Source organism: Pteropus medius, unplaced genomic scaffold, assembly GCF_902729225.1.
Source record: "Pteropus medius unplaced genomic scaffold, Ma_sr-lr_union100, whole genome shotgun sequence".
Lineage (NCBI taxonomy): Eukaryota > Metazoa > Chordata > Mammalia > Chiroptera > Pteropodidae > Pteropus > Pteropus medius.
The window spans coordinates 3,049,651-3,066,182 of record NW_024344378.1 but is presented as its reverse complement, the minus strand read 5'-3'; the positions used below and the strand labels follow the sequence as shown (position 1 = coordinate 3,066,182).

The following is a 16,532-nucleotide window of genomic DNA, read 5'->3' as shown; positions in this document are numbered from 1 at the left end:
CCTGGGCTTTTAAGAGTCCGGCCGGCGGCGGCGCACGCGTCAGCCAAGGGGCGGGACGCATTCTTCGGGTTCCAGCCCCACTTCGCGGGAGGAGCCGGGCGTGGGGCGAGCCAGGAGGCGGCCCGTCGGCGCCCCCTGCGGGCCCGCGGCGGCAGCGCGCCCTGCTCTGGCAGTCCCGCTGACAACGCCCTGAACGCAGCCTTGGCCTTAGACCCTACCCGGTCAGCGTCGTCTTGTCATCGATCAAGACGACCCGCACGGCCTCCCGGGCCTCTCTGGGAGCGGGACCCCAATACTCTGCATTCTTAACACGCGCTCCGGGTCAGGCATGTCAAGCCGAAGAAAGGCCCAGGCTTAGGTTTAAAAGTCGGGGCGAGGGGACCCCGAGGGAGGGCGCTGAGAGTGCTCCGTGGGGTACAGCTCTCCCTGTCACTCCTTGCCAGAGCTGCTCCGTGGTAATACTTGTGTGTCTCACCCACCCGCGGGGAGGGGGCTTCCCTGGTCCTTCGTCCCCACCCCGCCTACTTTCCTGAATCCCTTAGAAACCTTGACCTGTCCTGAACTTTGCTCTCCCGGAACCGGCTGCTGTGCACGAGGAGGGGGCTGGAATGCCGTGGAATAACTACGGGGAGGTGGCACCTTGATTATGCGAACCCCTAAAATTCACTCCGTTTCCCCAGCACAGCCCCGCTGCATCTCTTTCTCGCCAGTTTTTGGCGTGTGTGTCTTTCCTTTCTGCCGCTCCGGTCCTCGCGGTTTTGCATCAGCTCGCGACATATGACAGTCGTGTGTGTAGTCAGGCCAGTGGCCGCCCGCGAAGATCTGGGGCGCTTGGAGTGGGGCTGCCGCAAGCGCTTTTGCAAGCGCTCCATCGGCACAGAAGCGCTGCCCTGCCTTGCAGAGGCGCATACCTCACGCCGAGGCTGTGCTGACTGCAAAGAAGGCGGGGCTCCCCGAAACCCACAGTGCAACGGAACAGTCTGAGCAGAGGCTGCCACACGTCGCTCACGTCCCGCATGGCTCGCCCGGGACAGCGCCTGCTCCCGTGCGGCCGGCACAGCTGCTCCCGCCCCGCCCACCCCGCCCCGTGCCGGTGTCCTCCCTGACCAGCACCCGAGCCCGCCCAGGGGCCAGGAGCCCCGAGCGTCGCCACCCTGCCCTCGACTCCCCGCCTCCCCGCGCACAGCCCTCCCCGGAGTCCCTGCTCCCCCCGGCGACAGCTCTGCTGACTCAGGTTTCGGCGCGCGGCAGCTGTTCAGAAACCCGAGTGCACTGCACTGGACTTGTTTTTCTGCAGTGGGAGCAAATGCCAGAGATGGATGACACTCTATAATGGCCCTGGGACAGTCCCAGTCCACTCTTGAAATAAGAGTGCGCTGATCCAAAGAGAAAAAGCGAGAGGGGGTGGGGGTGGCGGTCGCTGGGGTCAGGCATGGCGGCGGCTGCACTCCTAGATGCTGGCACACTCTCTCGGGGAAGAACCAGCGTACCTACTGCCTGCTCCTTTCCCACTGGATTTTTTCTTGCACAAACCTACAAGTAGGGCAATGGGACAAGGGGGCATCCTTCCCTCCTCTAAGCTTGCAAACAACCGTGGTGGGCTTCAGCTGAGGGGGCGAGGGGACCAGAACTGTGTTGACACGTCTTTAATCTCCTGACTAGTAACATGTACGTCCAGGGTCCAGCTCTGAGAGGACCAAGCAGCGGACAGTCCTCAGAGATCACTCGCCTGGCAGATCCTGCACTGTCCCTGAGGGCTCACCAGGGACACCCGAGGGCTCACCCGAGGCAGCCACACCGCTGCAGAAACAAGCCTTCGTCCTTCCTGAAGTTCACTCAACCCCCCTCCAGCTTCTCCTATCTAAGTGTAAACAAACTGGGAATGCCTGGCGGACAAGGATGAATTCACACTTTAAAACAACTTTATGATTAAGGGGGCAGCTAGAATTGGTGGCACATTTGTAGCCCTCAAGGAAATCAGGTCAGCGCCTTATGGAAGATAAAATTATCTCACTGCAAAACCCTCTATAAACAACCCGACTGCAACTGAATTCCAAGCATGTACTGGGTGCAGAGTTTATGGTTTAGACATCGCCTAACTTTTCCCCTAGTTCCGCTAATGGCCCTGTCTTCACTCAGCTGTCTAGGGCTTTTACGGACGTTCTGGTCCCCATCCTGGGGATCAACAACACACTCCTTCAGAAAAGGCTGCGGAGAGTGTAAAAATTGCTCCGATACAAAGATATTTTTACAAACAGGACAGCTCCAAATACTAGGGGGGATTTTATGAGCCACGGTCCTAGGTATTAAGGCTAGCAAAAAACTTCCAGATACTCCAGTCGGTTTTGAGTGAGTAAGAGGAAGTTTAGAGATTACAGGGATTAAGAAACTAGGTTAAAAGTCAAGAAGCAGCCAGCTAGTTAGGAACTTTTTCCGCCCTGACACAAACAAGTTCTCTCAGGGGAATGGTGATGGGTACAGCCTAACCCCAGGGTGTTAAGTGGAGTCTTGACAAAGGGGGAGACCACACGGTGATCCTGCCCATCCCACTCGGGACGGCTGAGCCGTCTGGCAGGAAAGCAGAGAAAGCTTGGGCAGCAGGGCCAGGCGGAGGTGCTTGGAGAGACTTCTTTAGCTAGGTCTAGACGCGGAGAAAGGATGGCGGAAGTGATCTTTCTCCATGATGTTCTCCTGCCCAGTTCCCTCTGCGGGCCGGTGGTGTGACCCTTACGTACCAACAGCAAAGCAAGCGCATTTCCACGACTGGTGCCAGCTAGCCAGATAGAAACAGCCACATCATGCCAAATAAAAGGCCAAAATAAGCCCTCACCTCACCGCCCATCCAAAGACAGGGGAGAGGCAGATTTTTAAAGAAAATGTTTGTCGCTCACATGAATGAGATACACAGACACAGACGTCCACACCATGCCACACCGGAGGATCGAACACTGAATTCAAAACCTGCTCAGTGAGGTGGAGGGCTTGATTCACAATCACCAAAACGCGGAAGCAGCCGAGATGCCCTTCCATGGGCGAGTGGGCCAAGAAACGGTTCTACATCCAGGCAAAATATTATTCAGAAGCTAAAAATAAATAAGCCATCAAGCCCTGAAATGACACGGAGGAACATTAAATGCACATTACTGACAAAAGCCAAGCTGAAAAGGTTCCGTACCGTATGACTCCAACTCTTCGACATTCTGGAAAAGGCAAAACTACGGAGCCGGTAAAAAGATGGATGGCTGGCAGGGGTTGGGGTGGGGAGGGATGCAGAGGTGGAGCAGGGGACTTTCAGGGCAGCGAAGCCACTCTGTGTGATATTATTATTGGTGGACACGTGTCGCTACACGTTTGTCCAGACCTACAGAACGTTCAGCACCAAGAGGGAACCCCGAGGTAAACTCTGGACTTTGGGTGACGACGACACGTCCTTGGTGAAAATGCTCCACTCTGCTGAGTGACATGGACAGTGTCAGAGTCTGTGCACGTGGGTGGGGGGTGAGAACTCTACACTTTCCTCTCGATTTTGCTGTGAACCTAAAACTGCTCTAAAAAATAAAGTCTATTAAAAAGTCATTATTTTTCTACGAATGTCATCTGTGCTTTCTCCAGTCGAGTGGACGTACATGTCTCATCGTGGGGGTGTGAGGACAGTTTCTTTGTGGCCACAGCCTGGCTCTGGGGGAACAGACACAAACGGTGCAACAGAAGTCCCACTGAGCCGTCCGGGAAGTCGCCACTCCCTGCCTCCCCGTGCGGGCCGCCTGGCGTCCCGCTGGCCTTCCCTCTCGGGCACAGCCCTGAGCATACTCTGACAACTGGCTGTTGGTGTTTTACACCAACATCCGGCATCATGCCTGGCTCCTGCCTTTAGAGTATTTGCATTCCTGGCCCACCCTATATCAAGATGGATACTATTTGCGTTCGGAAGTATTATTTTAGGACTTTAAAATATGTGTGCTTTTTAAAAATCAGATATTCTGTAGTCTAGTTAACAGTATCGTACCGACATCAATCTCCTGGTTTTGATATCTCACATGATAGTCATGTGAGATGTCACCTTTAGAGGAAGCTACGTGAAGGGTTCATGGGAGTCCATATACTATTTTGTAACTTCTTGTATTTCAAAATAAAAAGTTAAAAAACACACACACACAAAAAAAACCTAAAAGCAGCGATAGTGCAGTTTGCTCAAATTCTAGGGGGGAAGAAAGCATAGTACAGCTACTATGGAAAACAGTCTGGAGATTCCTCGAAATATTAAAAATGAAAAAAAAATTAAACATAGATCTACCTTTTGACCCAGCAATTGCACTTCTGGGTATTTATCCAGAGAAAACCAAAACGATAATTCATAAAGATCTGTGCAGCCTGTGTTCACAGCAGCACAATTTACAAGAGCCAAGATATGGAAGCGACCTAAGTGCCCATCACCAGATGCCTGGATAAAGAAGTCATGGTTCATATATACAATGGAATATTACTCAGCCATAAAAAATACATATATGTGAAATCCTACCATTTACAATGACATGGATGGACCTAGAGGTTATTATGCTGAGCGAAATAAGTCAGATAGAGAAGGATGAGTACCATGTGATTTCACTTATATGCAAAATCTAAGGAACAAAAAGAACAAACTAATCGAAAAGAGACTCACAAATGTAGAGGGCAATCTGGTGACGGCCAGAGGGGAGGGATTGGGGGGGCTGGGAGAAAGCGGTGAAGGGTTAAAGGAGTAGAAGTTAGTATTTGACAGATGGTCACGGGGATGGGGAGCACGGCACGGGGCATGCAGTCAGCAGGAAGGTCATGGCTAGGTGGAGAGCCAGAGGGGAGAAAGAGCAATCGGGGGGATCGTTCGATAAACTATATAAATTTCTAACCAACGTACTGTACACTTGAGACTAATAGGGAAAAAAAAAGCCTAGATTGTGTAGATCTCTGCATTGAGGAAGAAGGAAATAGGCAGAAAGCTAGTCAAGATCTGCATGTGTCCCTAACACCTTTGCTTCTTGCAAATGACACACACACGCCAACGGAATTTGCATGAATCCTGCTCCTGTGAAAAAATGAAATCAAGCTCAAGCTATGTTTTAATGTGGCTGGGGTGGGGGAGGGATTCTGTTTCCGGGCTTTGCGTAGATCTTTGGGAGAATGTCAGTGGGTTTGTCATCCTGGTCACGGGTTTGCATGGTTAAAAAAAATGAGAAAGAGAAAATCACGCAGAGTGCAGCTGAGCCGGCCCTTCCCTGGGAGGAAAGGAGGCCCAAAGGTGAGTAAGTGCTGGAGAAGCTCCCTGTCCATCTTCTGCTATTACGAGATGCTCATGAGCGGGAGTCGTGCAGCAGACACTGCGAGGAACCAGCTACGCTGGGTTCTCGGCCACCTTGGGTCCAGCCATGAAGTACGTGATCAAACGGCTGTCACCACGGTGTTCCGTGCTCAGCGTGAGGCTGAGCACGACAAAGAAACAGCTCAAGAGCTTGTAATTTAAGGCCAGAGGGGGAAAATGTACACGATTTAGAAAAAAAGTGGGGAATTCACGTAGAGCGTCAGGTAAGGTGAGAATGTGCCAAATGCAGGCTAAGGTCAAGTCTATACTGGGATAGTAAAAAAAAGGCTGCTCGTAAGTAGGGGCGGATCACTTGGGGTGCTCAGATCCATCTTCACTTCATCTCTACCGACTCCGAGAGAATGCATGGAGCTCAAAGTCAAGGTCTCTCATTTCTTTCTATATTCAACAGGTATGGAGAGCGGCTGGATCAAAGACTATAAGTCAAGTGACATGTGGCTGTCGGCATTACAAATTCATTTTGAATATCCTAGTGTACCCCCATGTCTCTCTCTCTCTCTCTCTCCCTTTCTCTCTCTCACACACACACACACTCTCTCTCTCTCTCTCTCCTACCTTTTTTTCTTACAGTTAGTGAAACTGAGTCTCACAAATATTAACTTGCTTGGCTGTGATCACATAGCTAATGAGCCAGGGAAACAAAACAAGACCTGCAGCTCGCCTCATATTCATTCCGGTTTCTCCCAAGTAAGTCAGTCTCCAACTAGAACGCTCAGCCTCCCTCCCAGCGGCAATGCCAACAACAAAATTTTGGATCTAAGTGGTTTCAATGACAATCGCTAAATTACTTAGTATTGTGTTATAATGTGGCAGAACGAATAGGAATCATCGTGAGAAACTATTACAAAGATTAATACTAAAAACTTTCAATCCAATGAACCTAACCATGGAAAACACTACTTAATGTATGAAAACAAAGAGCCAGCCACTCAGAGATTTACAAGTCTTTATGTTTTAGCAGTCAAACCTGGAGAGACTTCTGCCTTTTGGTGCAGAAAAGGCACACAGAGCCGAATTAGAAAGAAATGACAGTTTTATGAAATGAATCTGAGCCAGCAGGCCTTGAGCTTTTTATGAACCTCTCAAAGCTTTTAAGATGCCCTAATTTCTTAGTAAAGGAAAAGAAGGAGAAATACTCCTATATCTCCAACATCATTCGAATTATTAGAGAAAGCTCAAATTTCTGTCCTCGATAATACAGTTTTACCAGAAGGCGGCCCCGCCCATGGCGGTTCTCCATAGCATGCCGCCTCCCTGGACTCTGGGACAACACAGTCCTATAGGAGCTACAGTCGTCACTTAAGACTTTCTGGCAGTAAAAAGAAACGGGAAACTCCCATCAGTGAGCGACAGAAGGGACAGTCCACCAACGCAGGGAGGGGCCCGAAGCGCCCACCCGCAAGGCCCCCCGCGCCTTTGCTCAACTATAGGACGGAGATGGCACCTGCCTATAAAACGGGGTTTTCATGTGCGAGCACGTGGCAGAGCGCCTGGCCCGTGGCATGCCCGATACGTGGTCGCCAAGAGCTCTGTGTAAACCGAGCCTTCAACTTTCCACAGAATCGGTGGCAACTAGGCTAGAAAACAAAGGATTTTTCCCCGATTCCGCCTCCTTTCCCTCCATCCAACTCTGTGAGGCCCATGGCATCTCTTCCTGTGTTAGAGAGGGCTCTCCAGGGACCCGTAGGCACAGGTGTGACTGTATGCACAAGGGGGTGATGATGGCAACTGGCTCCTGGGTTACGGAGGAGGCCGGGAGTCCGTCCATCTGCCGTCTACAGCTGGAGACTCTCTCCAAGGAGAGTCACCTGCTTTTCTCAGATCAAATGCTGGCCCCTTCCAGAGACATCCTCACAGACACGCCCAGAAAGGTGCTGCCCCAGATATCCGGGCACCCCTTGGCCCAGGCAGGTTGACACATAAAATTAGCCACCATGATTTCCGGCGGCCACCCTCCCCGCCACCCGTCAAGGCAGAACCACAGTGTTGAGCTGCCCCACTGGGTGACATTTTTTCAGAATCTCAGGTTAGATGTGGCCGGGCAGCTGAGCTGGGGTACAGAGGGGTCCGTTCCATTCCCAGACACCGCGGCTGGCCAGACAGACATTTCTCACATGAGCCAGCGCGGCTTCCTGAAGCTTCCACCGGGGTCCTCGCTCTCCTGCTGGACTCATGACAAGCCTGTGCCCGCACACATCCGCGAGCAGCCAGCATGTGCCATTAGAACATTCCTGGGCTTGACCACGTGCGTGACCACGGGGTCCGCACAGAGCAAAGCCCACCGAAGGAGGGAATTCGCCCCCTGATGTTAAAATCGGGTTCTAGGGAGAAGTGTTGAGTGACACCATAAGACCTATGGCTAATACGGAAAGGGGCCAGACACTCAAATGACCATGACAAAAAGCAATTCTAAGGAACTATGGATAATCTAGGTTCAGATTCTCAGCAACGGAAAACCAGACACCCCGGGGCTCCAAAGCTTACCCAGTGGGAGTGGGGACACGGCCGAGACAGTACAGAGCGTGTGTGTTGGGGGGCTGTGGGCGGGGAGCTCAGAGCCTCAGCCATGCAACTGATCCCATCGACGCCAGGCCACAGGACTCCCCGCTCTGGACCCCAACTCCCTCATCTGCTGATGAGCCATCTAGACGGTCCCTGAGCATCTCTCCCGTCTCTCCAGTGATTCTAACTATTCTCGATGAGAGATCAAGAGAAACGATACTAATTACTAGGCCATCGGCAACTTAAAACAGGGACAGCTGTGCATCTTTGTGCCACCAGAGCTCGCCGCAGCGTCAGGCACACGGGAGGTGCACGACACATGTCCGTTTGCTGAAGAACCATTATATGTGCAGTGACTCAGTGTGGTTCGCACTGGGGGCTGGAAGTAGCTCCCATAACTGCTGCAGGAACCACAGGGCTCAGAGGCACGCAGGGAGCCACTCGCTGGCCACCTGCTGGCTCGCCTGTCAAATGCGGGACATGGCTTTCTGTCCACCTCCAGAGGCGGAGGTGATCACGAGGACCAGGTCAGATGTGAACAAGGTGCTCTTGGAAACGCTATGCAGTCTCAACAAACGTGACGGTTGGCGCGTTGGACTGTCCAGGGCCGCCGCGAGGCTAGAGGCCAAGATGTCCACACAGACTTCCGGTCATCTTCACTGCTCCTTGACCTGCTCCCCCCACCGGGCTCCTCAACAGGTCGACTACACGCCCCCGACCCACACACAAAGGCGAAGGGACGGCCCGGTCCACACGGCCGAGGTCCCTGACCGAGACTCGGGTGGGGACGGGAGCTGAGAGCCAGCGACGGTCTGCTGGGTCAGGGAAGCGCCCACGGCCCTGTCGGAGGGAGTCTGCAGTTGAGAAAGTGGGGAATGGGCCAGTGTCGCAAGGCCTGGGGCCCGCGACGCTGCAGTGGTGCAACCCAGGGATTGCCACATCGGCGTGGGCACCCTCCTTCCCTCTCCCGGCGGAAAACATCCTAAAAATAGCGCTGACCGAGGCCAACATAAAAATGCGTTTTAACGCATGTTTTGAAAATCACCTCTGACTAGGGGCAGAAGTGCTGCCGTGGCCGGCGTGTGTCACGGGCCACGTTCAGATGGTCGGTAACCGCCCGTGGCGAGGCCACACTGCAGCACCGTGTGCAGTGCTGGTGACGGCCCCAGAGGAAGGCGGTGGGGACATTCCAGCCTCCTGGAAGCCACGCGCCCTGAGGAGCAGCTGAAGAACCAGAGGTGAGATAGAGGACAATTAGACCCTGACATAAAACGATAACCACTCACAAACGCAGGAGGAACTGACTTGCGCCGCGTTGCTCCCGTGAGCAGAAACCAGACTGCGGGCTGAGAGACACGAGGGAGGCCCCTCCCACTGTCCCGCAGAGGACATGATGGGACAGAAAGATCGCGGCCGCTGCCACAGTGGGTCCCAGCGGCAGCTACATCCCCACGGGTCGAAAACTTTGCCGAGGGTTCCCACGAGAGCTGGGGATCAAACCAGCGCCCGGCCTCTGGCTAGTCTTGCAGATGGGGGACCCCATGATTCTGTGGGGCCCGAGCCCCAGTCCCAGCTCACCAACCCGATGACTTTGGGCAGGACGCGTCCCTACGCTTCAAAGATCTCAACGGTCCTCTTCTGTTGTAAGGTCTTTACATCTAGAACTGCAAAATTGCGTGATTCCGGGTATAAAGCTGCCGATCCAGTGTTGACTCACACGTCGGATCAACGGGTCGTCAAGGGGCTCGGGGCCACAGACTGGGTGGGACGTTCCCTTGACGAGCCCCTTGGGATGCAACCCGCTGACATCGCCATGTGAACTGAGCGACGATGTCTTCCCATGCACACTGGGGCCGTCGGGGGCCATTCTAATGGGCATCTCTCAAGCAAATCGCTGTAGCTGGAAACTCCAGGCCAGAAAGAAGTTGCGCATCTGGACCAGCGCTCTGCCTAGTGATCGTCGAAACCTCCGCGATTCGCAAAAGTGTGACATGGGGTTCCCACTCGGAGTAGAGACAGTTCTGTTTTAATTTTTTAATCCATCAGCACCATCTTTATATATAAAGCGAATAGGATAAAACGGTAACGTTGGCAACGTCTGGGTGAAGGCTACCCTCGAATGCCCAGCGCTGTTTTTGCAACGTTCCTGTAAATTAGACATTATGTCAGAACGAAACATTAAAACTCAAAGCATTTTAAGTCCATGAGGCACATAAAAATGGTAGAAATCCTGCACATTCACCTCAAAAGGATCTTCCTCAGATTTGGAAGCCGCACGCATCTGACGAAAGTTCTAACACAAGAAATCAGAGACGTCTCTAAAATGCCAAACCAATTTCTCAACAAACACCTTGCAAGACATATAGTCCTTTATTACAAAAAGAGCGGGGAAAGATGCTAGGCTTCGCCTTCAGACGAGACCACTGATGTTGACACACTCCGTCTCCAACCCTAACACGCGCAGTGCCGCTCTTAAATTTATCTGTCACGTTTCCCCTCCAGAACTAGAGTAAACTAAATAGCACGTGTGAGCGGTAAAATGTAGAAAGCGGGAAGATTCATTTCAATGTCCGTGGCGACACTGCTCGCTGTGTGCCCCGCGGCCACTCCCTCATTTCTTCTCGGCTGACCGACCCTTCGTTTGGCAGATGAGCGGAGGCAGAGACCCCCCAATGTCAGGGTCAGCTGCCTCCCGCCCCCTCCGCAGGGGTGGGTTGGGATGGGGTTCATCCACCCACCGTCTCCCACAGTGACTCCTCTGGATGTGATCATGTGACCAAGTCTTTACAGTAGGCGACAAATGACACCCTTTTGGTTTGGGCTACAGTTGGTCAGATATCCTGTTACCCACATATCACTGTTCCCTCCTCGAAAACTTTACTAACAGCCTTCTGCTGAACCCTCGCCGACGACAGTTGGTTAACACATATGTTATATGTTATAGGCATTATGTGCTGTATTCTTCCAATAGTGAGCTAGAGAAAATAAGATACTAAGAAAAAACCATAAGGAAGAGAAAATACGTTTACAGTATTTATTGGAAAAAAAACCACACCTGTCCGTGGACCTGCTCCGTTCAAACCCGCATTGTCCAAGGGTCAGTCAGCCACACCCAGTGCCAACCCCAGGAGAGACGCTTCCATCAGAACTGCTGGGTGGGGCTCGGGCTTCGCAACGTCTTAAAAGCTCTGTTAGTGATTCCAGTGTCTGGTTGTCACCACTGCCCGCCACAGGGCCAGCATCGCTCAGCTCCGGGCTGGGGCTACAGGAGTAGGGAGACATGCACGGCACCTGACCACAACTGTTTTACGTCTCCTTGAGGAGACGAGAGATATGTGCATGGGAAACCGTTTGTTTAAAAAAAAAAAAATCGCCAGGATTTGGAAGTGTTTTGGAGGGATCCGAGAGCAAAAACTCAGGAGTCCAGAATAAGTGAGCCTTCTGGAACTGGGGTTCCTGCTGCGTCTGCAGCTTTTTTTCTCTGTGGCTTATGACAAGCGTTCTAGCAGCCTTGAAACTTTCTTTGTTTTGTTTCGTTTCGTTTTGTTTTGTTTTTGAGAATGAAGAATTGGGTTGACCTTCTGAGGCAGGCTGGAGAAGTTCTCCGCATACTAAAGTCCTAGGTAGTTTCCAGAGAACATTTCCTTCACCGGCTGTCATGGCATGGAAAAGTCCCCTGAGATGTCCCCTACCCTACCCAGTCCCCGCACCCACCTGAGGTGAGGAGGGCCACTGGAAGACCCCAGGGGAGGGCGGCAGGCGTGGCACGCAAGGACTAAGTCGCCTTGGGGTGGGATGGGGCGTGTGCGCACGCACGTGTATGTATTCAGGGCACTGGTGCTCCAGACTCCGCAGGCCTCGGTCATGTCTACTTGGAGCCTCAGATCAACGGAGGCCGGGGCCCGGGGGGGTGGGGGGAGGGGCCGGGTCCGTGGAGACAGACAGCCACCCGGGCTGACCCTCCTGTGGAGCAAGTGGGACAGTGGGGCATCAGTAAAGGATTGCACCGTCTGGCAGAGACTCAGCCCTCCGCCCTCCCAGCCGTGACCCCGGACCCTGGACCGGGTGACAAACTTCACCCACATTTGGGCCTCGTCCAGCGGACACAGGAAGAGCATGGAGCGGTCTCACCTCTGTCCTCCACTGGGGCAGCCAAGGCTCCGTATCTCAGCCGGAAGTGGACGGCCTAGGGGAGGGCCGAGGACCGGGGGCTCCGGGCAGGGGGCGTCCTGCGTTTGCCTTTCCTGCCCCCTGCGGAAGCTGGCAGCTCTGCCAGCCCGGTTGCACTTTAGAGCGAAGCGCAGAGCGTGGCGTGGAGAGCTGGCCTGTGCAGATCCGGGGGACCTCAGGCCTGGGGCTCGGGGGGCTCTGCTTCTCCCAGAAGTGGCCTCAGGACTCAGAGCCACCCCGCTGTGTGCTGGGCTCCCCTCTTCTGGTTCATGGCGCACAGACTGCTCTCACGCTCACCCATCTTACCCGGCCTCGCCCCCTCATACCGGAGCACGACACTGGCCCTTCTGCATCCAGGACCCGTAATCCAGGCCTCCAGGGGGGTGTGTGTGCGTGGGGACAGGTCAGAGAGCCTGGCTGGACTTCCCCTGGAGGACTTACAGGGGGACTGCAGCGAGGACGGGGACAAAGACCCAGGGACCAAGGCTCCACGCTCGTACGTTCTGCTCTGCCTTGTTCCCCTCTGGCGAAACACATTTCTCACAAACCTCACCGTTTTAACCACTTCTGAGTGTGCAGCTCAGTGGCGCTGAGCACATTCGCACTGTTGTGCAACCACCACCGCCGTCCAGGACATTTTCATCTTCACAAACTAAAACTCTGCACCATGAACAGGAAGTCCCGCCCCCCCTTCCACAGCTCCTGGCAGCCCCATTCCACTTCCTGTGTCTGAATTTGCCTGTTCCGGGTTCTTCATATACGTGGAATCACGTGTTTGTCCTTTTTGTGACTGGCTTATTGCACTTAGCATAACATCCTCGAGGTTCATCCGTGTTGTGGCCCATGTCAGGGCGTCCTTCCTTTTCGAGGCTGAATGATGTCCCGTCACGTGTACGGACCACATTGTGCTTCTCCATCGCCCATCAGTGGGCACCTGGCTTGCTTCTCCCTTTTGGCTGTTGTGAATGGTCTGCTACGAGCATGGGTGTGCATCTGTTCGAGACCCTGCTTTCACTTCTAAGTTTTTATCTTTTTAAAAAATGTCAGGATCAGCCTTTATATTACATGATTAGGATATGTCTTAGTTTTAGGAACACATTCAACAATTGGCTATTTTCCAGAGAACTAATACACAGAGTAGAACATCACAGTTTGGATTCTTCAAAGTAAGTCCAAACACATATTTGCATACATCGTACGATCGACGGCTTAGAAACACCTGGGAGTACACGCGAGCGCCGACTACGGCCACTTTTATGTTGGGGGTTAGGGATGATCTCTTTCTTTCTTTGGACTTTCCTACCCTTTCTACTATGAGCCTGTACTATTAGTATTGTCAGGAAAAAAAAAAAAAACTATTTTTCCCCTCAGTCATATGCTCTAGGACTGTCTGTGGGCCTGGGGTCCATACAGACTTACATACACATCCTTCATTCATTCATTCATTGAAAACAATGAAAATTATAGACGTTTCTAAAAGCTGATTACTTTGAATGGCTGAATACGGCGCGTCCAGTAATTATAATGCAGTCGTGGCTATGGCTTAGACTGATCTCACTAATGGATGCTCCCAGTCTGGGATTAGTCACGTGCCTGGTTGTCACTTAGGGGGCTCGGCGGTCATCTCACAGCTCACCAAACTGGAAGGGACACAGGGTTCAGGCACCACCACCGTGCCCTTTGCGGCCAGCTGCCTCTGGCCAAGCCCGGCTCGCGCAGGTCGAAGCTGCACATCTGTGTTCCTACTATCTCGGTGTCCACCTGCTCAGGCAGGATCCCCTCCCACCCCGGGCTCCTGGGGCACCAGTCCTCAGGTCGCCGTGGGAAAACCCAACCGTGAAGTCTGGAAGTCGGGGGGCCACATCCTAGAGAGGAGGAGGGAGGAGCAGGCAAATCCCTTCTGCTGGGGAGCCCCGGAGTGACGCTGCTGTCGGCTTTCTCCTTGGAGACGCAATTTTTCGGCACAGAAGGGAACCAACTGTTAGCTAATAAATGATCAGAAAAGCAAAGAGTAAGGGATTGGGGCAAATAACGCAAAAGCAGCACAGTGCCCAGCAAGTTCAAGCTTTTGCCTGCCTCGTCTGCCGGCTGCTCCTCTCCACACAAAGCACACCGTCCGGGTTCAAATCCAGTTCACTACTCACCAGCCGTGTGACCTTGGACCAGCTTCTTCACTGATAAAACAGGAGAGGTAATCGAGTCCAGGAAGTAGTAGCCATTTATTTTTTTTATTCTTAGCTGATCATTTCCTTACCAGCTGCCTCTGATTGAATGCCTCAGGCCTTGTATTGGGTACTTTAAACAGATCGTGCCTAACCCTTAGTTCCAACCAGCCTCCTAGGGACCTTTGCTCTTCTAGATAAGGGAGCAATCTCAGAGAGACTTAGTGATTCGCCCTAGGACACTGAGTGGCTGAGAGGCGAGGAGGCCTTGGGTGGGGGTTATCCAAGGTAGGGCGGAGGAAACTGGGACGAGAGCATTTCCCGGGCGGTACCCCAATACCTAGAACCGTGCCCGGCCCAGAGCAGACGCGCCATAAGCATTTGTGAAGCGGGTGAATGAAGGAAGGAATCAATGATGGCTGTGCAAGTCAGCTGCACCCACGGGCTCACAGACAGGCCTACAGTGCTCCGGCCAAAGGACAAGAGGAACCGACCGAACCCGAACGAACGCGGTCTCCCCCAGTCTGGGAATCGCTGACTTCAGGCTCCTTAAATTCCCCGCTGTGACCAAGGCTGGACCAAATCAACCTGCATGGTACCCTGGGAGCATCACTGGGTACCATGGCCCATCCCATAACTGGTCTTCACTACAGCTCCCAACGCAGCACCCACCCTCATACCTCCACCCTCCCAGGCCCCCAAAGCTCTCAGCGACGTACACCACCTCACAGGAGTTTTCCTTGCTCCCAAAACAACCCCACCCTACCCGGCCTCAGAAACTTCCCATAACTCCATTTTATGGTATTCTATTCTATGTGTGTATCGGGGGGAAGGGAATCTGATAAGAGGAATTCATACTAAAATGTGAATGGCTACATTTCAGTCATCCGGTAGCTTCTGAATTGTTGTTCCAACTACCAAGAGGAAAACCAATCAAATCAGTCAAGCCCTACCCTGTTAGAGTTTACTGTAGAACTAAGAAATTTGTCACATAAGAAGCCACTAGAGACCAATTCAATGCTGAAATAGCTCTGTGTAGACTGAGTGCTTACCGGGAGTCACAGGATCCTCAAGTTGGTCAGGCCCTGGGAGGCTGCCTCTTGGGGCAGGAACCCCTTCTCCTGCAGTCAGGGTGCTCCTGCCTGCTTCCTGGAGCCCTGGCTTGACAGCAGCCTGCATCTCCCATCCTGATTTCATTCCCAGTTTCATCACGACTCACCTGATCTGTTTCATATATTTAGATCTCAGGTAAGGTTTTGTTTGAAGAGATAGTTCTGTGGCTATGATAGGTCTGCAAACCACGATCTAGTCCAAGCCATCGATTTCACAGGCAAGTGGATCCAGATAGCGGTTACCTGCCTGAGACACTCGTGAGTGAGCGGCAGCTAGGACTGGAATCCAGGTCATTTTGCAAAGTAAACACATTACTGAAGTGTAACATACGCACCGTACCGCCGTAACGCACAGCTCGATAAATGCTCCAGCTGAACACACCTGCAGAACCGCCGCCCAGCTCAAGAACTAGGTCACCACCGGAACCCCAGAAGCCCCCCCACTTGCTCCCTCGCAGTCGCCACCCCCAAGGCCACCAGGATCTTGACATAGTTCGTATGGTTTGAACTTTGTATCGGTGGCATCGCACACGTGTGTGCTACTGGGCCTGGCTCTATTCACTTAACATTTGCTCACCAGACGCATGCACGGTGCTTCTTACGGCTGTGGTCCCTTTGTCGTTGTCGTTCTGTAGGAATCCCACTGCACGAACACACCGTGACTTATTTACCCACGTTGACAGAACACCCTGGGGCTACCACAGGTAACGGTGCTCGGAACGTTCTGGTCGCTGTCTCGGCGCACGCGCACAGGCGCGTTCCCGTCGCTGTCCCGGTGCACGCGCGCAGGCACGTTCCTGTGGCTGTTCTGGTGCACGCGCGCAGGCGCGTTCCCGTCGCTGTCCCGGTGCAGGCGCGCAGGCACGTTTGCCCACCAGGGAAGGAACCTGCTGGATCGTCGAGCATGTGCGCGTTCACTACATACCGCCAAAGAGCTTTCAAAGTGGTTATGTCTGTTTTTCACTCCCACGTGATGGTTTCTGTTATTATCCCAAAGTCTCACCAAAACTTGGTCTCTTTCTTTTTAGCCATTCTGCCTAAAACACATACATAGTAGTATCTGACTATAGCTTTAATTTGTGTTTCCTAGATGACCAAGGAAGTATAGTAGCTTTTCATGGCTTATTGGCCATTGGGATAGCTTCCCTTATGAACACTGTTTCCATGTGAAGCTGTTTGGGTTTGCTTGGTTTTGTTTTTCCTTTCTCCCAAGTGACTTCTGTGGATCTA

General features: G+C 52.9%; 1 protein-coding gene across 1 annotated transcript in view; it reads right to left on the bottom strand.

Annotated features, from left to right (window-relative positions):
* The window catches only part of PFKFB3 (6-phosphofructo-2-kinase/fructose-2,6-biphosphatase 3), a 57,895-nt gene that overhangs the window by 22,734 nt on the left and 18,629 nt on the right, over positions 1 to 16,532 (bottom strand). The window lies entirely within an intron of this gene.